The sequence below is a fragment of the Herpailurus yagouaroundi genome, unplaced genomic scaffold, assembly GCF_014898765.1.
Source record: "Herpailurus yagouaroundi ecotype Mexico unplaced genomic scaffold, PumYag 192, whole genome shotgun sequence".
Classification (NCBI taxonomy): Eukaryota; Metazoa; Chordata; class Mammalia; order Carnivora; family Felidae; genus Herpailurus; species Herpailurus yagouaroundi.
Genome location: NW_024412423.1, coordinates 705246 through 726490, shown reverse-complemented (window position 1 = coordinate 726490; position 21245 = coordinate 705246). Strand labels below are relative to the sequence as shown.

The window sequence follows — 21245 nt, the reverse complement described above, 5'->3', positions numbered from 1 at the left end:
GTTACCAGAGGGGCTGAGGCAGATGGGGGCAATCGGTGATGAGGATTAAGGAGTGCACTTGTGATGAGCACTGGGTGATGTATGGAATTATTGAATCACTATATTGTACACCTGCAACTAATATTACACTGTATGTTAACTAGAGTTTAAATGAAAACTTTTTAAAAAAAGAATTAGAAACATTTTGGCTTATGAAAGGTTTAATCTCATCATTAGTCATTCACTTACTCATTTACTTAGAGATATAACAAAAAGGCTTTATCAAGTCTGATCAATTGATTATTGAGTAGACCTGTTTTTGTTTTTGTTTTTGTTTTTTTTAGAGGTATCTTGTTTAACCTAATATTCTCAAAATTGGTTGGGTGAATCAAAATACTGTTCATTTTGTACATCTTTGTCAGTACAGTATTTTTGATAAAATACTTCTGCTTTATATTTTCATCAAAACCTTCAAACTGTATCTTGTTTAATATATAAGAAGTGTGGAAAGTGTCTATCGTGTAACATAACTGCCAAAACCAATATTTACTGTCAAATTAATCAGCCAAATCAGACTCCGTGTTCTATCAGAAAAACTTAGACTGTATTTTTCCAAATACACACATAATAACGTACATCCCCATGACTACCATCTCACTTCTGAATTCTAAGGAAGAAAGTTAAAGAGCATGGGGTGTTGTCATGAGTTTCGTCACCTGCATCAAATAACATGTATTATCTTCAAATTTCTTACCTATGTTCTTTCTGCTTTCTCAGGAAGGATTCCTTCAAAGAGCTGTATGTATTTTGATTACTTGAGGTTGGAAGAATGATGTCTTTATTTTATTTTATTTATTTATTTTACATTTTTTTTTAATGTTTATTTGTTACTGAGAGAGACAGAGAGACAGAGGGAGACACAGAATCCGAAGCAGGCCCCAGGCTCTGAGCTGTTAACACAGAGCCCAGCGTGGGACTCGGGCTCACGAACTGTGAGATCATGACCTGAGCCAAAGTCAGACGCTCAACAGACTAAGCCACGCAGGTGCCCCAAGAGTGATGTCTTTAAATGGAAAATATCACAATTCCTGCTCCCCACTCTATGGTATGTCTGAATTTAAAGCACCCAGTGAGGTGCCTGGGTGGCTTAGTTGGTTGGGCATCCTACTGTGGCTCAGGTCATGATCTCACAGTTTGTGAGTTCGAACCTGCATCAGGCTCTGGGCTGATAGCTCGGAGCCTAGAACCTGCTTTAGATTCTGGGTCTTCCTCTCTCTCTCTGAGCCTCCCCCACTAGCACTCTGTGTCTCTGTCTGTCTCCCTGTCTCTTAAAAAGAAATAAAAATTAAAAAAATTTCTTTTTTTTTTTTTAAATAAAGCACCCTAGGGGCGCCTGGGTGGCTCGGTCGGTTAAGCGTCCGACTTCGGCTCAGGTCATGATCTCACGGTCCATGAGTTCGAGCCCCGCGTCGGGCTCTGTGCTGGCCTCTCAGAGCCTGGAGCCTGTTTCAGATTCTGTGTCTCCCTCTCTTTCTCTCTGCCCCTCCGCTGTTCATGCTCTGTCTCTCTCTGTCTCAAAAAAAAATAAACGTTAAAAAAAAAAAATTAAAAATAAATAAATAAATAAATAAAGCACCCTAGCTCACAGGCCAGACATTGGCCATATGAGTGCTCAAGGCCCTAAGGTCAGTGGAGAACTATTGTATGTGGCTGAGCAGAGCAGCAGGAGAGAATGGTGAACATTGGGAGCAGCATCAGTGGAACATGTCATTGATGTGACATCTGGTACCATAGGAATGAAGCCCATGTGCCACAGTCTCAAGATCCCCCCAAATACTTTAAATACAGTTCTTTTTTTCTTTTTTTTTAATGTTTGTTTATTTATTTTGAGAGGGAGAGTGTGTGTGCGCGAGCACAGAGAGGGCAGAGAGGGCGAGGGAGAGAGAAAATCCCAAGCAGGCTCCATACTGCCAGCGCAGAGCCCGATGTGGGGCTCGAACTCACAAACTGTGAGATCACGACCTGAGCTGAAATCAGGAGTCAGATGCTTAACCAACTGAGCCACGCAGATGCCTCTGAACGCAGTTCTTTGAAAATGGTCTAAATTCTGTTGGTGTCGTTGCAGGTATCTTTCCCCAGTCTTGTAATGTCTGACAGCTCCTCATCGTTCAGAATTCTGCCAATGTGTCATCTTTTCCAGGACTCCTTATAAGTCCCTTCTCAAGCTGAGCTGGGCGCTCAACCACTGTCACCATCACACATTGAACTTCAATTAGTGTGTTTGCTGCTCTCCATTAGACTATGAGCAAACTGAGAGCAAGACCAAGAGTCTAGCACCTGCCCCATATTTGATAGTCAGCAGGCGTTTATTCAATGAATGTTAATGATACTGTGGATGGAGCTCTGAACTGAGAATCATAAGCTGTATGTTTTTAGGCTGGGATCATTTCAGAAGTGGAGTTGGTAGAGGTTAAGACTGTAGGCCCTGATTTGCACTCCCATGTTCATTGCAACATTGTTCACAGTAACCAAGAGGTAGAAGGAACCTAAGTATCCTTCAGCAGAGGAATGGATGAAGAAAATGTGTATATGTGCAATGAAACAGTATTCAGCCTTAAAAAGGAAGGAAATCCTGTCATATGCTAGAACAGGAATGAACCTTGAGAGCATTATGCTAAGTGAAATATGCCAGTTGCAAAAAAGGCAAATGCTGCATGATTCCACTTGTATGAGATATTTTAAATAGTCAAACTCTTAAAAATAGAAAATAGAATGGTAGTTGCCAGGGGCTAAAGGGAAGAGAATGGGGGAGCTGTGTTGGATACAGAATTGGATACAGAGTTTCAGTTTTGCAAGATGAAAAAGTTGTAGAGATCAATTGCACAACGTGTACTGTACACTTAAAAAAGGTTAGGATTTCATGGCATATTTTCTGATATGGGTTTTTACCACAGTTTTTTAAAAATTAGCTACAAGATTAAAGCTATGGTTTTACAAACCATATGCCCTGAAAATTTCTAGCAATTTAAGGGATTCCTTTTTTTTTTTTTTTAATGTTTATTTATTTTAAGAGAGAGAGCACAAGCAGGGGAGGGGGTGAGAGAGAATCCCAAGCAGGCTGTGAGCTGTCAGCACAGAATTCATCACAAGGCTCAGTCCCACAAACTGTGAGATCATGAACTGAACCTAAATCAAGAGTCGGATGCTTAACTGACTGAGCCACCCAGGTACCCTGCAGTTTAAGGATTCTTATTTAAGGGCATATAAGCAAAATTAGAGCAGAGTCATTTAAAAACCAATCAAGGAAAGATGTGAGATTCTGTGATCCTCTGCTTAAATCTAAAACAAGGAAAAACTTCATATGTGTGTCTCTTTATTGCTATAGTGCATCTTTATTACTGTATAGTTAGTTATGAGTAAAAATTTGTAATCTAAACAAAACTAAAACAAGTATGTCTTGCCTGTGTCTCAGGGAAAGAAGGTAGTTCGAGATTTGCATACAAAATGGATGAAGCTAGTTATGGGCCTGGAATCAAAAAACCTGAATGCAGTGACTGTTTTGGCCTAAAGTAATTGTATAACTTAAGGCATGGCACTTACTCTGTCTTGCCCCAACTTCCTCATCTTTATAAGATGTTAAGGAAAAAAAAAATTCTAGGAGACCAGAGATTGTAAACTAAGTGGCAAAGTGTACCTCCAAGCAGAAAATCCATACTAGCACAGTCTAGGCTCTGAGGGATGTGGTTCAGGGGAAGAAAACTAGGGTGGTTTTTTTTAAAGCCAGAAGACCACAAACCATCTCTTCCCTGACTGGAAAGCAAAGACTTTGTGTTGCTGATTGGCTAATGATAATCAGGACCTTTCCATTAAGGAAGCCCTGGACTGGCTGGAGGTGGTCTACTATGTAAAGGGGCAGCCACGTTGGGATTCCACCTTGAGCCACCTCTGGTACTTCTGTGTGATGTGCCTAGCATGGGGTCATGGCATCCAGTTGGATCTGCTTTGGTACAAGTGGTCAAGCTTGTCATGTCAAAAGAAAAGTTTAAAAGGACTGGACTCTTTAAATATATTGTCATTTAGTCTCCACAACAATCTCACATGGTAGGTATTATTGCATCCACTTTCACTTGTAAGGAAAGGGAGACTCCTAGGTTAACATGCCAAGGTTGCCAGCTCAGTGGTAGGACAAGAATTCAAACCAAAATCCAGTACCAAAGCTGTTTATCTTTCCATTTAGGTTGTGCAGATAAGATCATACATGGGAAAGAAGTTTACAAAAATTAGGTTTTTTTGGGAAACAAATTGCCGGTTAATACATTATCTAGTATAGTAAAGACACACTCTGTCGGGCAGAGGGGCATATATATCAGAATTACTTGGGGGCACTCTTTCATTTTTAAGTTCATTTATTTTGAGAGCCAGCGTGAGCAGGGGAGGGGCAGAGAGAGAGAAACCCACGCAGGCTCTGCTCTGTCATTGCAGAGCCTGATGCAGGGCTTGATCTCACAGACCACAAGATCATGACCTAAGCTGAAATCGAGAGCCGGATACTCAACCAACTGAATCACCCAGGAGCCCCTGTAGCACTTTTTAAATATACAGCTACTTGCTTATTGATGCCCTCCCTCCTCCGCCTGTCCCCTGACTTTTATCCTTTATCACTGCTAAAACGAGTTGCTGTTACCTTTGGGAGTATGTCATAGCCCTTAGTGGTAGGGGGGTCAGTTAAGTGTTTGGTCTCAGTTCTTCACTCTGTAGATCATATTATAAACCCACACCCTTGGCATAGCTTCATAGCAGACAGAGTATACCTATCCATCCCTTGATTTGGGGCTTGGACATAGGACTTATTTTGGCCAATGAAATATCATTGAGAGAGATTAAGAGGATGTATTACATTTATGGAACAAGAATTTTGGAAAATTCAGAAAGCAATTTGATGGAAAGCAATTTTCCCAAAAAGTAAAGTAAAAAAGACAAAACAGAAAATAGAAAAGAAAACAAGAGGACAGTGTAGGAAGTCCAACAACTGAATAATAGAAATTACAGAAAGGGGGCACTGGGTGGCTCTGTCAGTTAAGTGTCTGACTCTTGGTCTCGGCTCAGGTCACGATCTTAGGGTTTGTGAGTTTCGAGCCCTGCGTTTGGTCCTGTGCTGATGGCACAGAGCCTGCTTCGGATTCTGTCTCTCCTTCTCTCTGCCCCTCCCCTGCTTGTGCGTGCGTGTTTTCTCTCTCTCTCTCTATCTCCCAAAATAAACTTTAAAAAGAAATTACAGGAAAAGAGAAAACAAGGTAAGAAATGATTAATAAAGTAATTTGAGATCTGAAGGACATGAGTTGCTAAATTCAAAGGACACACTGTGTGCTCAGCAGTGGGGAAGAAAATAGACTCATTCCAGTCATAAAATTTCTGAACGCTGAGTTTAAAGAAAAGATTAAGTTTCTAGGGTAGAGAATGTACTGGGTCACATATCAAGTATCAGAATCCCTTTGGACTTCATGACAGCAACGTATGAAGCAAAAAGACAGTGCTTTCCAAATTCTGAAGGCAAATGATTACCAACCTAGAATTCTAGACCTAGCCAAAGTATACAAGAATGAGTATAGAATAGTCATTTTGAGAGATAAAGATTTTTAAAAATTTAACTGCTACACATCCTTTCTCAAGAAGCTACTGCAAGATGTACTCCACCAAATTGAAAGGATAAGTCAAAAAAGAGTAAGACATGGGGTACAGAAAAGAGGAGATCCAACATAGAAAAAAATGAAGAGGGAATCCCTTGGAGGATGGTAAAAAGTGATCCCGGGACAGCAGTTCTGCACCAGATGTGGAGGGTAGCTGAGCAGTCTTGCCTCCGTGTGACGCAAGAGACAGGCGGTCATCGCTAAGACACAGGCCCCCCATACATTTCCACTGGACCATCCTCTTAACCCAAAGACAGAACACCTAGGAGAGCTTGGCCCACATTCTCATCCATGTGCTGCTGAGGGTCTCTCTCCTCGTGCTCTGCTGAGGACACACGTATCACTCCTGGAAGTTCTCAGCTTTTCCCTGAGAGCCAGAGGGCCATGGCGGGCTCCGAAGTGGAAAGTACAGGGCAGGCCATTCCCTCCGACCATACTTCTGTCTGGTGCCTGGTGCACACCTCAGCCTTGCCTGGCGCCTGGCTGTGGAGAGCCCTGTGTTTCCCCAGACTCCCTTGTGACCTTGCTTGTCACTTCCCCAGAAGGGGCCTTGTCAGCTCCCAGCAAAGGGGAAGTCAGCCCACGACCCGGAGAGTGCTCTCCTCACCCTCTCCTGGAGCTTCTGTCCAGCAGGGGCAGTGCTGCCCTCTCCTTGCACAGCTCGTGTGTGCTTGCCTTCTGTTTTTGAGACTAAGGTGGTATATTGTTTGGGGAGAGATTATGTGAAGGTGGTAGAACTATAAATAAAATCCAGTAACACAGAACCAGGGTATTATCTCTTGTGGCATGAAGAGGGAGGGTACAGAAATTTATAAGGAGAGCTTCTCAGGCTTAATGTGCATATGAATCACTTGGAGATCCTTTTAAAATGCAAATTTCTGGGGCCACCTGGGTGGCTCAGTTGGTTAACTTCTACTCTTGGTTTTATCTCCGGTCATGAACTCAAGGTTTGTGAGTTGGAGTCCTGCATCTGCCTCTGCGCTGGCTGTGCAGAGCCTACTTGGGATTTGTATTCTCTCTCTGTCTCTCTCCCTCCCTCCCTCCTCTCCCTTTCCCTCCCCCTCCCCCTCCTCCTCCCCCTCCCTCTCTCTCTGTCCCCCCTTCCTCCCCCTCCTCTCTCTCTGCCCTTCCCCCACTCTTGTGCACGCGTTCGCGCGCGCGCGCTCTCTCTCTCTCTCTCTCTCTCTCTCAAAAATAAATAAATAAAACAAAATGCAGATTTCTAAGGCAGAGGTGGCAGAGACTGAGATTTGGGTTTTTAACCTTTCAGGTGATGCCAGTTCTGTTGGTCCTGGGACCACACTTTGAGTGCTATGGTTCTAAAGTGTTTCTTGCCCAGTTGGAAAATGGTGTTGGTTTTGTCATTATTCTTTGCACTGTTACGTATGCATATATGTATAATACCTGTCACAACAACCACAAATGTTAATTGCAAAATAAAAATATGAGAAGAATATGTTGAGCAATAAACCTGCAGGCATAAACATGTCAACTCTTAAAAGCCTTACAAACTGTATTCGGGTTTTCCGGAGAAACAGAACCCTCATATATATATGGGGGAGGAGGATATTGATTGATTGGTTGGTTGATTATAATAAATTGGCTCATGCATTTATGGAAACTAACAAGTCCCAAGATCTGCAGTTGGCAAGCTGGAGACCCAGGAGAACCAGTGGTGTGGTTCCAGTCCAAATGTTGGCAGGCCTGAGACCCCCACAAAGAGACAGCGTTTCCCTTTTAGTCTAGAGGCAGGAAAATCTTTGTCTTAGCTCAGGCAAGCAGGCAGGAAGAGTTCCCTCTTAACTCCATCTTTTTGTTCTAGTAGGCCTCAACTGACTGAGGGCAATCTGCTTTACTCAGGCTGCTGATTCAAATGTTATTTTCATCCAGAAGCACCCTCACAGACACACCCAGAATAATGTTTGGCCACCATTTGGGCACTCTATGGTCCAGTCAAGTTGATGCACAAAATCAACCATTGCACATACCATGGCAAGGAGCTTACACTTGATTGTATGTACTGTGGAGAGTATATGATATATGTACTGTGCACTTGATTGTATGTACTGTGAAGAGCCAGTTAAAGGATTTAAATAACTGTGAATGATTGAGTAAATTTGTGCCTTAGATAATGTTTGCAGGGGCACCTGGGTGGCTCAGTTGGGCATGTGCATCTTGATTTTGGCTCAGGTCAGGATCTCACAGTTCATGGTTACAAGCCCAGTCCCTTGCCACCTTCTGCGCTGACAGCCCCAAGCCTACCTGGGATTCTCTCCCCTTCTCTCTCCGCCCCTCCCCCACAGGTTCTCTCTCTGTCTCTCAAAATAAAAACAAACATTAAAAAAAAACAAAACTTTGCAGTGGGTGAGTAAGGATTGGGGGTGAACATAAGTAGTAGAGAAGGGCTATTTTATTGGTCTAGGCAAGACATGACTAGGAGGAACTAGAAAGTGGTGGTGTGGAAATAGGAGAAGGCCGGAGTCCAGAGATATTGAGATGGTAAAATGAACAGGCTATGGTGATTGGTTGATTGAAGATTTAGGGATGAATTCTGATTCGTCAAGAGTTTCTGATTTTTGAGATTCCGTTTCCTGATCCCGGATCAGGAGAGTCCCTGCTGGGCTAGGAGTAGCTGAGAAATTGCATTTAGCCACGTGGGCCTCATTGGTGACCTTGCCAGAGCAGTTGTAGAGGAGTGGCAGGGGACATCAGACATGGAGCTAACCCACAGCTCCAAATATGCCGAGGTCTTGAGCTGCAGCCCCTTTGGAGCCTTGCCTAATAGGTGTACTGTTAATGTTGCATTGATTCCATTTATGGTTTCTGCCTCAAGTTGCCTCAGGTTGTCTATTTCACCTCAGTGTTTTTATTCAAGAAAGTTTAGAATCTGTGTGATAAGTTGGGTGTGCTACAACTTGATCACATGCATGTGCTACACTTGATCATATGATGAAGTCTGTATAAGTCGTTATGTGGACAGTTAAGAATTTATGTGAGTTCTGGGTACTATGCCAGTCTTCAGTATGGCAGGCAGCCAGCCTTCCCGGGAGCTGTGACACTGCAGGTGGATGTGTGTAGCTCACACCCCACACTGCTCTCTACTATGTCTTCAGAAGTTGTCACACACACACACACACACACACACACACACACACTGGCACTGCTTCTGAGCTATAGTTACCTCTGATCCTCTTCCTCTTTGCTCTGCTTACCCTCTCCAAGCCTTAGTTCCCTTCCCTGTGAAATGGTGAAAACAACACCTGCTTTGCAGAGTTGCTAGGCCTTGCACAGAATAGGTGCTTAATAAATGGTTGCTCTTGTTGATTTAGGAGCTATTATGTACGTATGTATTTTAAAGTAACGCACCCAATTCAAACTCATGACCCTGAGATCAAGAATCTCTTATGACTGAGCCAGCCAGGGCCACCCCTAGGAGATTTCTTCATAAATGTTTGTTTATGTGTTGTTGTTAATCAGGTGTGAACTTTTGCCAGAAGATCTTGCCAACCATGGGATGTTGTTTTGGTTTGGCAAACTAGCCAGTCCCAACCAACAGGCAGAATTTAGGAGAGCTGTTTACTGAACACTGGTGATAAGTCAGGTCTCATTCTGGTGCTGGAAAGACTAGTGCTGGAAAGACAGGTGAATGAGGGAGTGACCCTACCCTAGGAGCTGACAGAGACAGATGCAGAGACAGCCATCACTATGCTGTCATATGTACCACACCAGAGGACTGTACAAAAAGCTAGTGGCAAACTCTCCAGTCACCTTTGGGAATTGGGGAGGATGGTAGGGTGTGGGTACTACGTGCTCTCTGCTGTTAAGTGCAGGGGGATGCCCACAGCTCCCTGTACTCGTGGCAAAACCGACTCTCCACCAGCCTCCATCCTTAACCCACAGACCCATGGCCTCTCCCCATCACTGGCCTGAGAGTTCATCAGGACCTCTCTGCTGCCACCTGCCATCATTCACTGCACTCTAGCCACACATGGGCCTGCCAGGAACACTGTTCTCCCGGAGACCCTTGGGCCAAGTGCTGTCAGCAAACCTCAGCAGCTCCACTTTCAGCATACATCCAGAATTGGCCCCTTCACTACCACCCTAGTCTAAGCAATCTTTTTTTTTTTTTTTAACCTAGAATATTGCCTCCTACTCAGTCTCCCTGTTTGCCCTAGCCCTCCTACAGTCTGCTCTCTGTGCAGCAGTCAGAATGATCTTGTTCTCCTGCTCAGTTTTCCATCTCACCCAAGGAAAAAGCCAACCCTTAGGCAGGGTCCACCTGGCTAGACTGCCCTGTGCAGTCTGGCACCCCTGTCCCTCCTGCCCTCTCTTGCTTTCACTCTCTTCCCTCTTCCAGGTCCCCTCTCCCACACCACCACGAGACACACACCCCCTCAGCCTCTATGCCACTCTTCCCCCAGCCTGGACCCTCTTCCAGAGGTGTAGCCATGGCACACTCTCTCATCTCCTGCTGACTTTGGCTCAAACTGCTCATGCTCTGTGAAGCCTTTCTTGAGTACCTTCTTTAAAATTGTAAGCCCTGCAAATGCCCTTTCTGTGCTTTATTTACTTGGGAGCACAAGCAACTAGAATGTAGGTTCCAGGAGAGCAAGGGCTTTGTCTGTTTTGTTCTCTGCTGTATCCCTGGGGCCCAGATGGTGGCTGACTCAGTGAGCTCTCAGTAGCTTTTTGCAGAATACATTGAATAAGATCATGAGAAGGAGTTTGGGAGAAACAGAAAGGAGGGGCAAGGTTGAGTACTTCAGCGAAGAAGCCGCCTGTGCAGAAGCACAAGGGGGCTTGGTGTGTTGAAGTTCAGCTTTCTGATGCAGGAGGGCAGGCTTTGAGGAGAGCCTTGTGTGTGGTGAGGAGCCTGCTGCCTGAAGCAGGCAGCCAAGTCAGAGGTGCTTCCTTTTGTCTCAGGACTGTCCTAAAGACTTACATTCAAGGTCAGTTCCTAGAGCAGTGTTGTCCAGTACAGTAGCCACCGGCCACAGAGGGCTGTTACATGCTTGAAGTGTGCCTAGTCCAAATTGTATTGTGCCAAACATAAAAAACACTGAGTTTTGAAAACTTCTAATCAAAAAGGAATGCAAAATCTCTCCTTCTAAAATATTAATTACGTTTGAAATGGTAATATATTGGGTTTAAACATGTTATTAAAATTAGCTTCACTTGTTTATTTTTAATATGGTTACACCTGGAAGACTTGTTTAAAACTGTTTCCTGAGCCCGACCCCGAGTTTCTGACTCAGGGCATCTGGAGTAGGCCTGAGAATTGCATTCCTAGTAGGTGGTTCCCAGGTGATGCTCATGCTACTGGTTTGGGACCACACTTTGAGAACCAGTGCTCTGAACAAAATATTGAAGTTATTTTTGAGGTGAGGAGGGGAATACTTTTTTAAAAAATGTTTATTTTTTGAGTGAGCAGGGGAGGGGCAGGGAGAGAGGGAAGCAGAGGATCCAAAGCGGCCTCTGCACTGACACCAGAGAGCTCGATGCAGAGCTTGAACTCATTAACCATGAGATCATGACCTGAGCCAAAGTTGGGTGCGTAACTGACTGAGCCACCCAGGCACCCCGGGGAGTTGTTTTGTTTTTTGTTTTTTTGAGGTAAGCTCTACACCCAACATGGGGCTCAAACTCCTGACCTCGAGATCAAGAGTCACATGTTCCACCAACTGAGCCAGCCAGGCACCCCTGGAGGGGAATAATTTGAAGGGAGAAAGTCTCAGATGAAGCAGATCCAAAAGAAGTAGGAAGGTGCAGGTGAGAGCAGTTAACATTTGCAAGGAGAGATGTTTTCCTCTCAGAGAAGAGGGAGAGAAGTAAAAACTCTAGGAAGTTTTGAGATGAAAAAGAGGCACATTTGACTGAGTCGCCTAAGTTGGACTTTGGGAAATGACTTTGAATCAACTAAATCTGTGTTCAAATCCTGGTTTAGTGCTCACTTTCCAAGGGGTTTAACTTCTTTAAGCCTCAGTGCTTTGATCTTGAAATTGGGGTAACAGCACCGACCCGGTAGGTTGTCATGAAGATTAAGTGAACTAATACTGCCTCCATTATTGGGCACAGAGAGCCCGTGAAACTGAAAGACAGATGTGCTTGAGGCTAAAGAACAGTTGAGTGACCGTGAAGGGAAGTCATGGGGAAGGAGGAGGGAGGGTTAATCTGGAAACAGTCATTGGGTACCTGTAACTCGCTGGCCCTGGGCATGAAAAGGGCAAGGTTCTTGTCCTCCACAGACTGGGGGGAGGGGGGCGCGGGGAGATTAAAAGAAACAGATGAGTGCATATTTACAGTATGACTCCAGTGCTTCACTGTGAGTATGGAATGTAAGTAGTGCATACAACGCTTTGTTAGAGTGCTAGGGATGGAATAAGGAACTTGACCAGGTGTGGGGCAGGTGGTCAGGGAAAAAATACTACAGAGGAGTTGATGTTTGAACTCAATCTTACAGGATTCGCAGGTGATCACCAGGCTAGGTATATTCTCAGTCCTGAAACAAATTCACTTGAAGTTGGGTCCCCAACGAAATGGCAGAGGACTAAATGGAAAGGCTCATCGGGGTCAGATCAAACACGCCCTTAGTGCCAGAGTAAGGAATTTGAAATTCATCTGTAAGTGAATAAGGGGGGGAATAAGGGATTTAAAAATGGTTCAGATGTGTGTTTTTATAGTGATCACTTTGATAACAACATAAAGGATGGATTAGAACAGAGAATAGAAATAGATCAGCATGAAGTTATTTCAGTAATCTAGGTAAAAAAATGAGCGGTTGAACTAAAAGGGAGGTGTGGTCGTGTGGAGGGATTGGACACTGGAGATCAATTTAGGAGGTAGAGTTAGCAGAGGACAAGGATTGAGCCAGGTACCTAGTGGGTGAGCATGAGAGGAAGAGCCAAGTTTGGAGGACATCCTGCCCAGTATCCATGTGGCGATGTGAAGTTTCCCAGTTTACAGTCTAATATGTGAATCTAGAGCACAGGACGGAGGACTGGACACAAAGATGAAGATCCGGGAAATGTTCATTCAGTAAATATTTGAGTGCCTGCCCTGTGCCAAGTTGCCAGGCTGTGGCCGAGGCCCCGAGTGTGGATGGGATACCTAGGGAGAGGACAGCAGTGAAAAGGGACCAAGGCCTTGTGGGCGACAGACATCACAGGAGCAGGAGCAGGAGAAGCAGCAGCTTGCAGAGGGCAGCCATGGAGAGCCGTCCAGAGAGCCATCTCATGGGCCTTAAGGGAGAAGATGTTTAGAGAAGGGAGGAGTGGTCATCGTAGTTCAGTGCCTCAGAGAGGTTAAGTCAATACAGTTTTAAAGTGTCCCTTGGATTTAAGATCCAGGAGGTCACCTTGGTTCATACGGCAAAGTAGCGATCCATCTTTGAAGAAGCTCCGAAGTGAAGGGAGGGGATGGGCTGACCCGTGAGAACGTTGTCAGCTGCTCGGTAAGCAGTAGTGATGTGCCTCACAGCCCCCCAGGAAGTGGTGCCCACGCCCCACCAGCAGCAGCCCTTCTTCCTATGAGGACACAGGGCTTCTTGAGATGCTTAGTAATTTGCCTGTGAGCACGCAGCAATTAAGCAACTAAACCAGGGTTTGAACCCAGCCTCGCTATACCCTTAACACTGAGCCAGATGGTACGTAGAGTAGGATGGGGGCCAAAAGATGGGAGGCACGGAGTGTTGCCAGTGCTTAGGGGAGGAAAGAATTGGTAAACAGGAAGATGGATGGAAAACAGAGGAAAAGGTGGTAATGGAATGAGCAAGACCCTTAAAGAGGCCACATAGGAATGGGATAGAGGACCCAGTGAGGGCGTGGCTTTGGAAGGGAAGGGTATCACTCTTACACACGCGGTCCCTCCATTAAGTCAAGATTTCCTCATACATGACAACGTCATGGTGTTTATGCTTTCAGTAGTTCACGGTGCATTTTTGTCATATTTATCTACAAATGCCTGATTGCACAGAATCATAGAGTTCCAGAGCATTTTAGAGAGATCTGGTCTAATCAATAATTAATTATCTGCTGTTTTTTAAGTGAGCTCAAGTATTATTCCAAAATAACCCTCCCTGGGGTGCCTGGGTGGCTCAGTCAGTTAAGTGGCTGACTTCGGCTCAGGTCATGATCTCATGGTTTGTGAGTTTGAGCTCCGCATCAGGTTCTCTGCTGTCAACATGGAGCTGAATAATATTCCATTGTGTGGATGGCCCACATTTTGTTTCATTCATCCACTGATGGACTCAGGTTGCTTTGACCTTTTGGCTACAGTGAATATGCGGCTATGAACATGGTCTACAAATACCTTGTCAAGTTCTTGCTTTCAGTGCTTTTGGAAATGAATTCTTTTAGAAACAATATTGCTGAATTAAATGGAAATCTGTGTTTTTATTTTTTGAGGAACCACCATATTGTTTTCCACAGCAGATGCACCATTTCATGCCCACCAACAGTGCATAAGGGTTCCAGTTTCTCCACAGCCCCCTCCAACATTTGGTGGGCTTTTTTGTTTTGTTTTGTTTTTTTGTTTTGTTTTGCATAGTAGCCATCCTAATGTCTTTGAGGTGGTGATAATAATTATTAATGTGTTAGGTGTGGTAACAGTATTGTGATGTTATACACACATGTATATTTTTAAGAGATTTTACCTTTTAAAGATACCTACTGAAGTATTTGTGGATTGAATGATACTGTGCCCAAGATTTGTTTCTTAAATAACCCAGTTTCAGGGATGGGGGAGGGGGGGAATAGGGAGGTAGAAATGCAACAAAATGGCCAAATACTAATAGTTGTTTAAGTTGGGTGAGGAGCATAATGAGGGTTCAGTATACTGTTCTCTCTAGTTTTGTGTCTTTTTTTGAAATTTCACATTAGTAAATAACATTTTGGGGCCATCACAGTCCATTCACAGCCTCTCTCTTTCAGCACTTCCTGTTGTGCCATTTACACTTAAGCAACATTAAACTACTAGTCATTTTTTCTGCTTGCCTCCTTCTGTCCACTCCTACTCAGTGCTCATTTGTGTATCCTTGCCTTTGCCTCTCAGCCTGGTATGCCTTCCTCCTATTTCTTTGTTCTTTCAGTACCTAACTCAAGTGCCCTTCTCCTTCCTCCCATAATAGTTCATCCTGCTGCCTCCATAGCTTCATCATCACATCCCAGCTAGTAGGAGTGGGAAGTATTTTTTTTTTTATCCCCAGTGCCTAATGCCTTGTCAGAGTGTAGTGTAGTAAAAACCTTGTGCCTATCTGAATTGGCCATTATTTTATGCTCAACTTGTATAGGGCAGCGTCTGGCACATAGTAGGATCTTGGTGAGTACTGTGTAGGGGAACCATTGGGGGAAACTGGGTGAAGGATACACAGGACCTCTCTGTACTCTCTTTCCAATTTCTTGTGAACTCTAATTCTTTTTTTTTTTTTTTTTTTTTTTTTTAGTAGATACATGAACCTGTAATTTGTTAAAGATAAAAAATTTTAAAAATGATGGTAAAAATGTCTGGATCCCAAAGTATAAAGTTTTCTGGAAAATGCATTTCTTAGAACTTGATATTTTCAGTATGTCCTTGTAGGTGGATTCAGTGGCAAGGAGGAGTGCTTACAGATCTCTTTAGTACTCACCATACTTCTAAATTACTGACAATTCAGGGTTGCCTGGGTGGCTCAGTCGGCTAAGTGTCTGACTTCAGCTCAGGTCATGATCTCATGGTTTGTGAGTTTGAGCCCCATGTCGGGCTCTGTGCTGACAGCTCAGAGCTTGGAGCCTGCAGCCTGCTTTGGATTCTGTGTGTCTCCCTCTTTCTCTGACTCTCTCCCTCTCTTTCTCTCTCTCTCTCTCAAAATAAAAATAAACTTTAAAAAAATAAAAAAATAAATTACAATTCTGAACTATTAAGACCAATAGTATCTTAAAAGTGGAATCTTTAGTAGCAGATTCTGTGGTTCTGTGATATTTTTCTTTTTTTAATATTTTATGAAGCAGTGGGGCACCTGTGTGGCTCAGTTGGTTGAGCGTCTGACTTTGGCTCGGGTCATGATTTCGCGGTTTGTGGGTTTGAGCCCCACATCACGCTCTCTGATGTTGGCAAGCCCACTTTGGATCCTCTGTCTCCCTCTCTCTCTGCCCCTTCCCCGCCTGTGCAGTCTCACCCTGTCTCTCTCAAACATAAACATTTAAAATAAATAAAACTTAAAGTATTTTACAAAGAATCATTTATGCCCGTGTGTGTGTGCGTGCATGCGTGCATGCGCACGCACGTGAGAGACAGAGAGAGAGAGAGAAAGAGGAAGGGAGGGAGAGACCATCATGGCACAGCCCGTTTTTCTGGTAACAGCAGCTTGATGGGATTCTTTGTGCTTGGCATAGGGGTGGTGTTCTTACAGTTTGAAGCTCTGACTCACTCCCTGCTGCTTGTGTTTCACACCAGACTCCTCACTCAGCTTCATAGGTGGAAGCAGAGTTACTTTGGGCCTGCCCCAGTCTGACCAGGAGGGAGGCAGGGCCAGGAGGATTGAGGATGGCAGCAGATCCTCCCCATGACCTACGAATGCTCATGTCATGGGAAGCCTTGTGTAACCTGACTTCCATCTGCTGTATAGCAGGAACAGTGATTCTCCTCCTCAGGGTGCATTTGCAGGTTGAGTGAGATTCTGACACCATGAGGAGTTAAGCACAGGTGCTGAGTGGTCAGCAAGGCCACCAGGGAGGTAATGAGTCCCTCTGGCACTTGGCTCAGATTAGTGCATTACCAAAGTTGCTACCTGACATGGATTGAGGTGTTCCAGCAAGGTGCACCACTGGCTGGCATACAGCATGGGTGTGGTTAGGAAGTTGATGGGGTTAGGGTTAGGGTTAGGGTTAGTAGTGCCAGAGCCAGAAGGTCAGTGGAGCCACGCTCTGTGTTACAAAGACCTGAGGGCCGATGAACCCTCAACAGGGTGCCATTGACGAACTTGCAGGAGGATGGTGACGGGGTCAGATTTGCCCTTCGGTGCACTCCCTCTAACCATAGGGCACAACATGGATGAGGGTGGAGATTGCAACAGGACTAGCTTTAGATGTGATTAAAATGATTCAAGCATCAGAAGTTGGTTTTAGTGAATGGAGAGAAGTGCGTAGATCCAAAGAACCAAAACTAAGGTGGTGAGCTCAGTAGGACGCAGGGACCGACTGGATGCGAGGAGTAAAGAAGGAAGGGTTAGACCAGCTCTCTGGCTCTGGTTTATGTGACTAGGTGGATGGTAGTGACATTATCAGACAGGAGCAGAGAAAGGAAAACAGGACTGAGGAGAAGCTGCTTCAGGTTTGGACAGATTAAGTCTGAGTTAGCTGTGGTACACCCCACATACCAAGTAGGTGATTGGACAAACAGGAGTGTGGAGCTCTGTAGACATGGGGGGTGAGAGAGCACATTCATTCACAAATATTTATTGAGTGCCAGGCACTGTTCTAGGTACTGGGTCTCTGCTTTTCATTCTAATAGGGGAAGCTAGGTGCATTCATGTGAGTGCCTCCAGTGGGGGAATTAACAAGGAGTTAGGATGGAGAATGATTGGGAGAATGACTTTGAGGAGATAAGGGACCCAAATTATGAGCTAAGCCACCCCTAGGGAGATCAGGGAGAAGAAGTGTTTTAGGAAGAGAGAAGAACAAGTGCAAAGGCCCTGAGGCAGGAAGGAGGGGGCACCTTTGAGGAACTAGAAGAAGGCTGGTGTGACTCAGGCGTGCTGTACAATGGGGATAAGGGTGGAACATGTGAAAGGAGGTTGGATGGGGGCAAACGCTGATAGATCAGCACTTGATCCCTGGCAGTTGGGTTTATTCTGAGTGTGATGTTCAGCCATAGGGATTTGAAGATATGGGGGTGAATAAGATCACTCAGTGTGTGCAGAGTGAAAAGAAGAGAGAGAACCCATACTCGTTTAAAGGGGAGACCTACCTCAAAAAAGACTAGAAGAAACAACCAGAAAAGTAGAAGAGAAAGCAAGATAATGTGGTAAAGAAATACAAGGAAAGAGAACTTTTTTTTTTTTTTATGTTTATTTATTTTGAGAGAGAGAGAGTGTGTGAGCACGGGAGGGGCAGAGAGAGGGGGAGAGAGAGAATCCCAAGCGGGCTTTGTGCTGTCAGCATAGAGCCCGACGATGGGGTTGAGCCCATAAACCATGAGATCATAACTGAGCCAAAATGGAGTCACACGCTTAACCAACTGAGCCACCCAGGCGGACCAAGAAAGGAGAACTTTAAAGATGCAGGGAATTATTAACAGGCAGATGATGGAGGAAAACACTGAAAATGTAGAATGTGTTTGACAGCATCAAGATGATTGCTCGCCTCCGGAAAAGCAGCCCTAAATTCTCCCTTCTAACCCACACCCCCCATTCAATATCCAGTCAACTTCCCAGATGGTGGAAGCCATGTTGCAGCGGGTCAGGGTCCTGACTCTCTGGTGGGGGTGGGTGGTGGTTGGCCGATAGAAGGATGACCCAGGAGAGAGGTGGAGGAAGAGCAAATGCCCAGTGAGAAGGGTAAGAAAGCACTGGTGGCTGCCTGTGTGTAAGGAATGTGGATGAAAGAGCCACCCCACATCTGTTTGTTAGCTCCGTGGAAGATTATAGGTGTTTGGTTAGTTTGACCAAAAAGGGCATCCGGAATTTCAGTGGCAGATGGTGGAAGTCTCTTGAGACCAGGCGAGGGACTGTGCTGTAAGTCTGGCGCCTCCAGATAGGGTGAAGGGAGATGATAGGATACTGATTTGGTGTCCACAGGGTACGGGTACTCCAGCTTGACCCAGAGCAGCGTTGCTATCCGGGGCCACTCTCCTGGAGCAGAAGATGGTGGGTGGTAGAGGCTGAGGTGGGAGCCAGGCCTGCAAGGCGCTTTGTGGGAGAAGGACTGGGTGAGCATGCACGGCCTCCAGCTTACCATCAGGCGTGTGGTGTCCTTTAACAAAACCCCCTTGCAGAAGAAAGAACACCAGATGGAGTTATCCCAGGACTAGATCCTCCTGGAACCCTGTGTACCTAAGACCATTTGGTAGTTATGACAGGTACCTCTGAGCTTAGCACTCAGAAGTACCAGAAATGCTGAGAGCAAGCATGTGTGTTCATACATGGCAGCCGGTTGTGTGCTTTATAGCTTTGTGTTTGTTCTTATGTAATTTATAATCTGTTCAGACTGTTTTCCCATCTTTGTTGTAAATTCCTGGAGATTAGTCTCCATGTTTTTTTCATCTTCATCTTCCTCTACAGTGTCCTGCACATATCAGGCACTCCTGCAAACGTTCAAGGCTTAAAAATCTGCCAGGGCCACCACATTCCACACTCTCCACCCCGCCTACATCATTCCAGTTACATTTTGTGAGCAGTTGAGAAAATGGCCCGGTGTTTCCTTTGGCTAAAAGTAATGGCATTGCAAAATTGAGTTGTTACTTTGGAACTTGACTGCAGCTGTTTGCATGTGGATATTGAAAGAGGGAGTGGTAGTTTTTATAATTGTTAGGGCAAAGAAGGATTCTGTTTCTAATCTGGGACAAACAGCTGACTCATCAAGTGCCCTGACCTCTTAGGTTTCCATCTTCCCCCTTTGGAAAATGGAAAACTGAGCTCCCAGGTTTACAGACAGCACAAAGCTGATGCTGAGGAACAAATGATTTTCCAAAAAGAAAATAATAGAATAAAAATGCAAAAAAAAACAACAACTCATTTTGATTTCCTTGTGACCGATTAAATGGTTATGAATTTACCTTCCCCAAAGGAAACTTTTCAGATCTTATAAACTTTTCAGATCTTACAGAGAAAGGGTCCATTGTAAGAGCCTGGTCCCCTTTCCCCCTTCCACCCCTAGGTGGCAGTAGGAAGCAGAAGAACTGACTGGCATGAAAGTAAAGCAGACGTCCTGTTGTTGGGTCCTAAGATCACGTTTTACTTACACCTCTGCCCTACAGTTCCATTTATTTATTATTTCTTAGTTTTTCTGAGCTAACTTGTGTACCCAGATATGGATTTATTAATCTTTTTTTTAAATTTATTTACTTTTGAGAGAGACAGAGACAGAGACAGAGAAAGTGCAAGCAGGGGAGGAACAGAGAGAGGGAGACACAGAATCTGAAGCAGGCTCCAGACTCTGAGCTGTCAGCACAGAGCCCGATGTGGAGCTCGAACCCAAAGAACCATGAGATCATGACCTGAGCCAGAGTTGGATGCTTAACTGACTGAACCACCCGGGCACCCCCAGATACGGATTTAGAGAAATATGGACTCAGCCAGGATATATAGAGCACTGTGCAGTCAGCTTTAACAGTAAAGAAACAGGAAAGTCTTGGAAGTGGGGATTCAAAAGGAATGGGAACATTGGAATTGGGGCTCTGGATTGAGAAAGTAACTCTCCCTGTTTTCTTGCTCACTGTGCATTTGTATCTAGGATGTAGTTTGCTGCTGTGAGCTGGTGGTGCCCAGGGAGTTGCCTTGGGCAGGATCCTCTGGTCAGAGCGCTCACGCACTCACGCTCCAAGGCCTGCTGTGGTGGGTCAGTGCAGCCCTTCTCTGTAGCCAGAGGACAACAGCGCAGAGCGCTGCATGCCATGGATCCTCTGAAACCTATTTAAAGATAATAACGAAAGCTATTATTTGGAACTTTGCAAATAGCACAGTGTAGGTGCTTAGGGTCAGTGGGAGGGAAGGAGGGATGGAATAGGGGCTGGCAGATGGTGAAGGACAAAAACATAACAGAAGTAAACATAGGAAAGGAGCAGCACTGTGTTTAGAGGCTTGGTGTAGTAGGCACCTCTGGTAACAGAAGAGTCAGAGTCATGTCCTAAGAGTTGAAAACAAGGCTGGGGAAATAGCGGAAAGATACCATGTTCTTTCTCCCCACTCACATTATTATGTTCTCTTCATGAAACTCCTGCTCCTGAACTCTCATCTCAGGGTGCTTTTTGCCCTGTTGCTTGTATGGGACATTTGTCTTATTCCGTAGCCATGTCTTTATACGTATGTCCCATGTTCTAGAAGACCGGAAGCCCACGAAGACCATGGTAACCACCTCGTTTGTCTTGATATCCACACAACATTTGTCCCTGGCACAAGGTAGACCATTAATAGGATTTACTGAACAAATTTAGTTGAGGGGAATGGTATCAGGGGTGGGGGAGGCAAGAATAACAGTGCAAGACAGACTGGCTGTGTTCAAAGGAATAGTCTTGGTAAGAAGTGGTGGGCTTTGTGGGAGCTGGTGACGGGGCATGGGGGATTGGAAGATGCTTAGGGTTGGCAGGGAGGTGAGTGGGGATGTAAGGGAGCAGCCCTGCATGGGGAGAAGGGGTAGAGGCAGGCAACGGCTCCTTGAAAGGCAGGGTGGGGCGTGAAAAGTGGCCTGTGCAACACCCCCCACCAAGGCCTGAGAAAGAGCCTGTAAAGCAGCCATGGCTTCTTCAGCTTAAAGCAATAGGAGTTTTATTGGTTCCTCTAAGTGAAAAGTCCATGGGCATGGGTGGTCTCACATGCAACTAGATCTAGAACTTAGGTGTGATGCCCTCAAGCACATACAGGTATCTTCTGTTCTTTCTCATTGACTCCAG

The 21245-nt window shown here is 45.0% G+C and overlaps 1 protein-coding gene across 1 annotated transcript in view; it reads left to right on the top strand.

Annotated features, from left to right (window-relative positions):
- The window catches only part of MAML1 (mastermind like transcriptional coactivator 1), a 43329-nt gene that overhangs the window by 8935 nt on the left and 13149 nt on the right, over positions 1 to 21245 (top strand). The window lies entirely within an intron of this gene.